Below are 8,386 nucleotides of genomic sequence, written 5' to 3' on the forward strand. Positions count from 1 at the left end.
GGCAAATATAGAAAAGAAAATGTGAAAATATATGAATTACAACATTCATGAGGGTGTTCAAAACAACAGCAGTAGAACACCAAAATAAAGAAAATGAATGAAAACATTTACAATATGAAACTAAACCAAAAAATATGAAATATATGCAGTATGAAATAGTGACAAATTGCCTGCAACAGCACACACACACACACTACAGGCTCTCAAAAGACACTTCTGGAGGTTAATCTGATTTGTCGACTTTGCTTATGACAATGTGTGTGTGTGTTTGTGTGTGTGTGTGTGTGTGTGTGTGTGTGTGCATGCAAGGGAGAAAAGGAGAGAGAGGGAGGGTGAGAGACAGACAGAAAGTATGAGAGAGAGAGAGAGAGAGAGAGAGAGATGGTACTGTGCTTCCTGTCATTAGCCGGATAAATAATTCATATCCTTGTTGGACGTTAATAATGCTGGAGAGTCCAGGATATCTGGGGTATCTAGGGATGGGTCCAGATTCCCAGGGGCATCTAGGGATGGGTCCAGAGTCCCAGGGGTATCTAGGGATGGGTTCAGGGTATCTAGGGATGGGTCTAGGGCCGGGGGGTATTAAACCGTGTGCCATGGAGGACCGAGAGTCTGCAGGTTTTTGTTCCAGCCAAAGACTACCAGGTGATTTCACTGATTAACAACCTTCAACTAGACAGGAGGAACTGATCAGTGAAATCAGCTGCTGTAGTGTTTGGTTGGAATGAAAACCTGCAGACTATAGGCCCTCCATGGCTCATGGTTGAATACCCCTGGTCTAGGGTATCTGGGGTATCTAGAGATGGGTCCAGGGAATCTGCGGTATCTAGGGATACCTAGATATCTAGGGTTGGGTTCAGGGTATGTAGGGATGTGTCCAGGGGATCTGGGGTATCTAGAGTTGGGTTGAGGGTATCCAGAGATGGGTTGAGGGTATCTAGGGTTGGGTTCAGGGAATCTGGGGTATCTAGAGTTGGGTTCAGGGTGTCTAGGGATGGGTCTAGGGATCTGGGGTATCCAGAGTTGGATTTGGGGTATCTAGAGTTGGGTTCAGGGTATCTAGGGATCTGGGGTATCTAGAGTTGGGTTCAGGGTATCTAGATATGGGTGCAGGGGATCTGGGGTATGTAGAGTTGGGTTCAGGGTATCTAGAGATGGGTCCTGGGGATCTGGGGTATCTAGAGTTGGGTTCAGGGTATCTAGAGATGGGTTCAGGGTATCTAGAGATGGGTCCAGGGGATCTGGGGTATCTAGGGATGCGTCCTGGGGATCTGGGGTATCTAGAGTTGGGTTCAGGGTATCTAGGGATGGGTCCAGGGGATCTGGGGTATCTAGGGATGCGTCCAGGGGATCTGGGGTATCTAGAGTTGGGTTCAAGGTATCTAGCGATGGGTCCAGGGAATCTGGGGTATCTAAGATAAGAAAAGATAATACTTTATTGTCCGTTCTCACAGAAATTTGTCTTGCAACACATGCTCCAACAATCATCAAAATAACATGATACAACATTAAAACATTAAAAAAGGGACCCGTCCCCAGATTCCCTGGACCCATCCCTAGATACCCTGAACCCAACTCTACATACCCCAGATTCCGGGGTATCTGGGGTATCTAGGGAGGGGTGTAGAGTGTCTGAAGAAGGGTTGTGGAGTATCTGAAGGTATCTGGGGTATCTAGATGGATGTGGGGGGCTGAAATAACCTGATCTCTCTGTGTATGTGTGTGTGTGTGTGTGGTGTGTGTGTTGAGTCATGTTTAGCTGACACTCTCATCCATATAGAGAGAGACCTGGGATTAAGTAGTAGTAATATTGGTATTATTATTAGTAGTAGTATTATCAGTATTAGTATTAGTATTATTCAACAGTAAAGTCAGCTTCATGTCCTTTTTCCTTTTTTCCTGTTTGTTTTCCTCCAGCAGTCTGTGTCTTCTGTCCAGATATGGATGAAAACCTGTTGACTTCTCTGTTTGACTGTTAACTGTATGTGTACAGACAAATATGACAGGCTTTTTCAATTACTGCTAAAGAAAACAGGCAGAGTGGAGCTGGATGGACTGTTCACTGCTGCACCGCTCAAATGACTGGAAACATGAAAAGAAATGAATCAGACAGAAGACAAGGTCAGCTTTTACTTCAATTACTGGAAAAAAAGATAAAAATTAGAGATGCAAAATTTGTTCAGGAGACCAACTCTGTTGACTGACACACACACACACAGAGTTTGTATTGTATTGATTTATTCTCCTTTGACTTCATCTGTTTTTGTATCTCTTTTTGAGAAACCTGTTGGTTCAAAGCTCTTTATCAATAAACGGGACTATCAGCTGATTAATAGATCAATAACTGATCAGTGCAGCAGAGTTTCAAATGGAACCATGCAGGGAAGAAACTGAAAATACACATAAAGGTTTTCTACTTAATGATATAATAGTATAACGATAACAGTAGTAAAACAAACAGTATAACACTAGAATTAACAGTATAACTAACAATAAAATAGTATATCTAACAGTGTAACTAAATAACTAACTGTATTAGTATAAATAGATAACTAACTGCATAACTAACTGTATAATTGTAACTAACTATATAACTAACAATATAACTAACTATATAACTAACGGTGTAACTAACAGTATAACTGTATAACTAACTATATAACTAACGGTGTAACTAACAGTATACCTGTATAACTAACTACATAACTAACGGTGTAACTAACAGTATAACTGTATAACTAATTATATAACTAACGGTGTAACTAACAGTATACCTGTATAACTAACTATATAACTAACAATATAACTATATAACTAACGGTGTAACTAACAGTATAACTATATAACTAACAATATAACTATATAACTAACGGTGTAACTAACAGTATAACTATATAACTAACAATATAACTATATAACTAACGGTGTAACTAACAGTATACCTGTATAACTAACTATATAACTAACAATATAACTATATAACTAACGGTGTAACTAACAGTATAACTATATAACTAACAATATAACTATATAACTAACGGTGTAACTAACAGTATACCTGTATAACTATATAACAATATAACTATATAACTAACGGTGTAACTAACAGTATAACTATATAACTAACAATATAACTATATAACGGTGTAACTAACAGTATAACTATATAACTAACAATATAACTATATAACTAACGGTGTAACTAACAGTATACCTGTATAACTAACTATATAACTAACAATATAACTATATAACGGTGTAACTAACAGTATAACTATATAACTAACAATATAACTATATAACTAACGGTGTAACTAACAGTATACCTGTATAACTAACTATATAACTAACAATATAACTATATAACGGTGTAACTAACAGTATAACTATATAACTAACAATATAACTATATAACTAACGGTGTAACTAACAGTATACCTGTATAACTAACTATATAACTAACAATATAACTATATAACTAACGGTGTAACTAACAGTATACCTGTATAACTAACTATATAACTAACAATATAACTATATAACTAACGGTGTAACTAACAGTATACCTGTATAACTAACTATATAACTAACAATATAACTATATAACTAACGGTGTAACTAACAGTATAACTATATAACTAACAATATAACTATATAACTAACGGTGTAACTAACAGTATACCTGTATAACTAACTATATAACTAACAATATAACTATATAACTAACAGTGTAACTAACAGTATACCTGTATAACTAACTATATAACTAACAATATAACTATATAACTAACGGTGTAACTAACAGTATACCTGTATAACTAACTATATAACTAACAATATAATTATATAACTAACGGTGTAACTAACAGCGTATACCTCTGCAGCCCGGCCCGGTGCAGCAGGCTTGTGTTTCCAGAGGAAAGGCAGAGAATATTGATAAGGATATTATAGCTGATCAGTGCGGGTCCACACAGGCCGGAGGGTTAATTGCTGAGAGGGATGCTGGGAAACGAAGAGGAGCAGAGAGGTTCAAACTCCTCTGGAGACAAACTGCTTCCAAAGGACAAAACAACAACACTCAGGGTGATAAAATGAAGTTTTCCACAGAAAAAACACACATGGACTAAATACTATTGACAAAGATGTTTTCTGCTTTGTTTTCTACCTCTGTCTGTGCCAGATGGGTGGGGTTTGCCATACAGAATGATACACTGAGTGCCAGAAAGATTAGATGTTGTATTTAAAATTTAATTTAATTTACTTTTCTCTGATTGACAGCTTACTTATGTATTTTGTCCTAATTGGGTAACCTGATGTCATTTGCAAATGTTATTTGACCTGGTCTGGAAATAACACAGAAAGGATGGAATTTTATATTTGAATAGTTTTACGTTGCTCTCTGGTGCCTCCGCCACATAGTATATTATGTTCATAATATGTATTGATAATATGAAATAATAGCAATAATATGGAGTAAATGTGATAATATCTGATATTTTTCTAATACCGAGTCTGTTCCACTGTGGCGGGAAACCTGCCTCAGCTCGAGCCTCAGACGGAGCGTCACGTGCCGCTTCTGGCCTGCAGGTGGCGCTCAGAGCGCGAGAGACAGATCCTTCCCGCCTCTCTGACAGAGAGAGAGACTCAGAGAAACACAGGAGCGGGGGGGTGGGGGGTGGAGAGAGAGAGAGAGAAACACACACACACACACAAACACACACACACACACACACACACACAAACACACACACACACACGAGAGAGAGAGAAACACACCGAGATACACAGGTAGAAACTGAGAGAGAGAGACGTAGAAACACAGTGAGAGAGCGCGGACCGGACAGTTGGGGTTTGACCACATCAACGAGGCTTAATAAATAAATAAATAAATAAATAAAAACCCAGTGTAGTGTTTTAACGCCACACACAGTCCGGTTACACTGTCTTATATTTTTAGTTTTGGAGACAGACCCGGACCCGGACCCGGACCTGTGGCTCCAGCTCGGGCTTCAGCCTCCAGTCGCTTCAAACCGGACCCGCTGCTGCCTGCAGATGACAGAGAAGTCGCCATATCTTTGTGAAATGACAAAAATGTTGGGAAATCCACACAGAGTTGTTGGGTTGGCTGGTCGCTCCGCCCTCCTGGTATAGTCTATAGAGAGGGGGGGGGGGGGGGGGGGGGGGGGGAGACTGAGAGAGAGAGAGAAAGAGAGAGAGAGCTGGGGAGGTCGAGAGAGAGAGAGCGAGCGAGAGAGAGAGCGCAGTCGTTTGGAATCACTCCACTCTCTCATCACGCACAGTGCAGCCGCGCGACCTGCTCCGTGTTGGACCGGAGGCGGACAGAGTTTGTGGCGGCAGAGCGGTGACCGTCCGTCGGGGGAAACTACTGGATGACCGCCGGTAACTCCCGGACCTACCGGACATAGTGTTTGTGTTTTGGTGATTTTAACCGTGTTCTCCCCGCCTCGGTGCTCCATCCACCCGCTCCCCCCGTTCTGCCACCGGAGGATGCTGCCGTCGGTTCAGACCGCCCGGTGGTAGCGGAGACCCAGCCCCTTCACAGCCCGCGGAACCCGGAGTGCTGTGACCCCGGTCCGGACGGGTCTCCCCCGGCTGGGCTCCAGCCGTTTCCCCGGAGAGAGGCAGAGAGGACCGCCGGGCTGACGCGCAGCTTTCTGGTCACGACTGTAAACCGGACAGAAAATTTGAGAGGAATTGGAGGAATAATTATCTCTGTCCGCCCGACTGGATTGTTTCATTTGTTTTACGGTGTTTTTCGGCGTTGTGGATCCTTAATTTCGGGGGGGTTTTCCGGAGGTCTGGAGCGGCTCCGTCTGGGTACCGAGGAGGAGCGGAGCCTGTAGCCGGGCTGGAGCGCTCAGAGCCGGGGTACCGCGCAGCTCTCACCCGGTCCAGGTAGGAACTTCTCCCGCAAGGCTGGTCTCTGTAGACCCGGTCCACACAGGAATTAATTATTACATCGTGTATTTAACATATTCAAGTGAAAATGTGATTAATATGTCAGTATTTTGGTTTAAATCCTCCTGCCAGTCCGCCGCTCTGTAGCCGCTTTACGCACAAGAATAGGAAATGTATATTTTCACTTATTTTGAATTCCGCCTGATTACTTGAACCTTCATTAAAACACTCGATGGAGGAGAATTCTCTGAAGGCAGACACGGATTTCGTTAATGATTTGGGAGCTGGAGAAAACACTTGTTGGTAAAATAATCCCTTTTAGACAGACGGTATGTTAATTTCCACTGTATGGTCTTTGATTGGTATTTTACCTATGTTACACTATAGTGGTATTGATCCGTATTGATCTCCGTCCTCAACATTACCTCCATATCTGTCAGTAATAAAATACAGCTTCCTGTAGGTCAGTCCGGGTTCCCTAACCCAGTGAAATGTACTGTACTAATCCTATAATGCGTTTTAGCAGGATATTATACACATCTCTCTATAGGAATATTTTATGGGAGTATCATGGTGGTTTTTCGTTATGGCTCCATCCGTGGCTTTACAGTTCTTCAGGGATTCCCAGTCTGTAGAGAAGAATATAAAATGGCAGTAAAATCCGGTCATTATAGCCGGGGTTTGTCTTCACTATAATATTAGAGCTAATTTGCCTTAGGGACTCGGGCTGCATCAATACAACAGTCCATTCATCTGGGCCGGTCATAAAGCAGTCGCACCAGAGAGAGCCAGTCAGATATATTCATCCCTATATTTATATATCTATATCTATATATCTGACACCGGCGTCCGGAGGCTCTGGGCACCTGTAGCTCTGCTGTGTGGTCAACATGTCTGTCTGCCTCCTCATGTTCACCTGATGGTCATCACGCTCCATCAGAGGGTCGAACACACAGATCCGCTGCGGGTGTTTGGGTTCGACTGGGAGCCGCAGGCCTCGATCCTCGGCTCCGTCACCGCCTGGGAATCCAGTCTGTCCGGTCCCACCAGTCCTGCTCCCAGTCCTCTGGTGGAGAGAGAGAGAGAGAGAGAGAGAGAGAGAGAGAGAGAGAGAGAGAGAGAGAGAGAGAGAGGGCGTCCAACCTGCTCTTCAGGCTGAGAGAGAGAGGTTGGGGGGGGGGAGTGTGGTATTTACATGCAAAGTGCATCTGCCTTCCCTGACAACAGGAGCTGTAGTAATTCTACAATACATTTTAGAAGGAAGCCGTTCAGCATCACAGCTGATGTTCCTGCAGGGAGGCCGGAGGAATATTCTGGTGGTTTTTCGGCGGCGCTCCCTCCGCCGGACGATACCGACGGCTGCGTTTCAACAGCACGGCTATCAGAGGTGATTCAGCTCTTTACCTGACCTTTGACCCCATTTCCGTATCGCCCGGCCTTTATTATTTCTGATAAAATACTCACACACTCCGGCTGTGTTATCTCCACTTGAAACCTCCTGCCAAGTGGAAAGAGAGCGCTTCATATCGGCCATAACCTAAATATTACAGAGCGCAGTGCGCTGCTGTGTTTCCTGCTGAAGCTTCAGCTGCAGATTGTCCCTCGCTGCTTTATTATTCCTGCAGCCAGTCAAACAAATCACTAATTCTCTGCTGCTTTTTGATTAAATACCAAATCTGCAGGCTGAGTCTTAAGTCTCAGAGAGAGAGAGATGAGAAACTGCTTTATTTTGGAATAAAGATTTAGCCCAGTTACTTAAGGCCTAAAAACAACAGTTAAAAAACCTCCACTGTTTTAGGTTATTGTCAGAGGAAATGCATTGCAGTGAGATGGAAATGCAGACTTAATGTTAACATGAAGTTTATTAAGTGTATTGAGCTGTAGGCCTGGCTGCAGGGTTTCCCCGCCGCGGAAACAGCAGGAGACTCTTCTCATACTGTAAATATCCGTATTCAGATGCTATTTATTTGGCTGCAGATGATGTGAAGTTCCTCTGTCAGAGGATCAGAGGATCAGAGGTCTGCGGCGGTTCAGTTTGCCGGCCGGCCGTTATCTGAGCCGGTGCGGTGCGGTCGGAGGTTTCCTCCGTCCGCCTGCAGGCTGACGCCGGTTTGGACTCTTCCTGCTCGCTCTCATTAGGAGGCATGTCCGTCCAATTTGACCGGATAAAACAAAACGTCACGGTCGTCCGCGGCTCTGCGGGAGAATTAGCCGGGGAAGACGGGATAAAGCGGAGAAACGAGCGGGGTTTAGAGTCCGTTCTGCACATTTCTGCGTAAAATGAGAGATCTGAGGGAGCGGTGTTGTTAATGCCGTCATTAAAATGGAGTTGGAGGTTGAAATGGGTTTGTGTGTGATGGAAGTTCCCCGCCGCTCTGCAGAAAAAAGAGCCGTCCATGCTTCAGATTAGGGAGTTTCACGGCCGGATTTGACTTCAGGTGTGACTACAGTCGGCACAGGAACGCGG

At 43.5% G+C, this 8,386-nt stretch overlaps 1 protein-coding gene across 1 annotated transcript in view; it reads left to right on the forward strand.

Moving 5' to 3' along the window:
- Positions 1–5,299: 5,299 nt before the first annotated feature.
- Positions 5,300–8,386, forward strand: part of pcdh1b (protocadherin 1b) — a 19,670-nt gene continuing 16,583 nt past the window's right edge. The window contains exon 1 of the mRNA XM_071898055.2: positions 5,300–5,916. The gene's annotated coding sequence lies outside the window, so the exon portion shown is untranslated. The remainder of the gene's footprint in view (positions 5,917–8,386) is intronic.

The sequence above is a fragment of the Centroberyx gerrardi genome, chromosome 16 (genome assembly GCF_048128805.1).
Source record: "Centroberyx gerrardi isolate f3 chromosome 16, fCenGer3.hap1.cur.20231027, whole genome shotgun sequence".
Lineage (NCBI taxonomy): Eukaryota > Metazoa > Chordata > Actinopteri > Beryciformes > Berycidae > Centroberyx > Centroberyx gerrardi.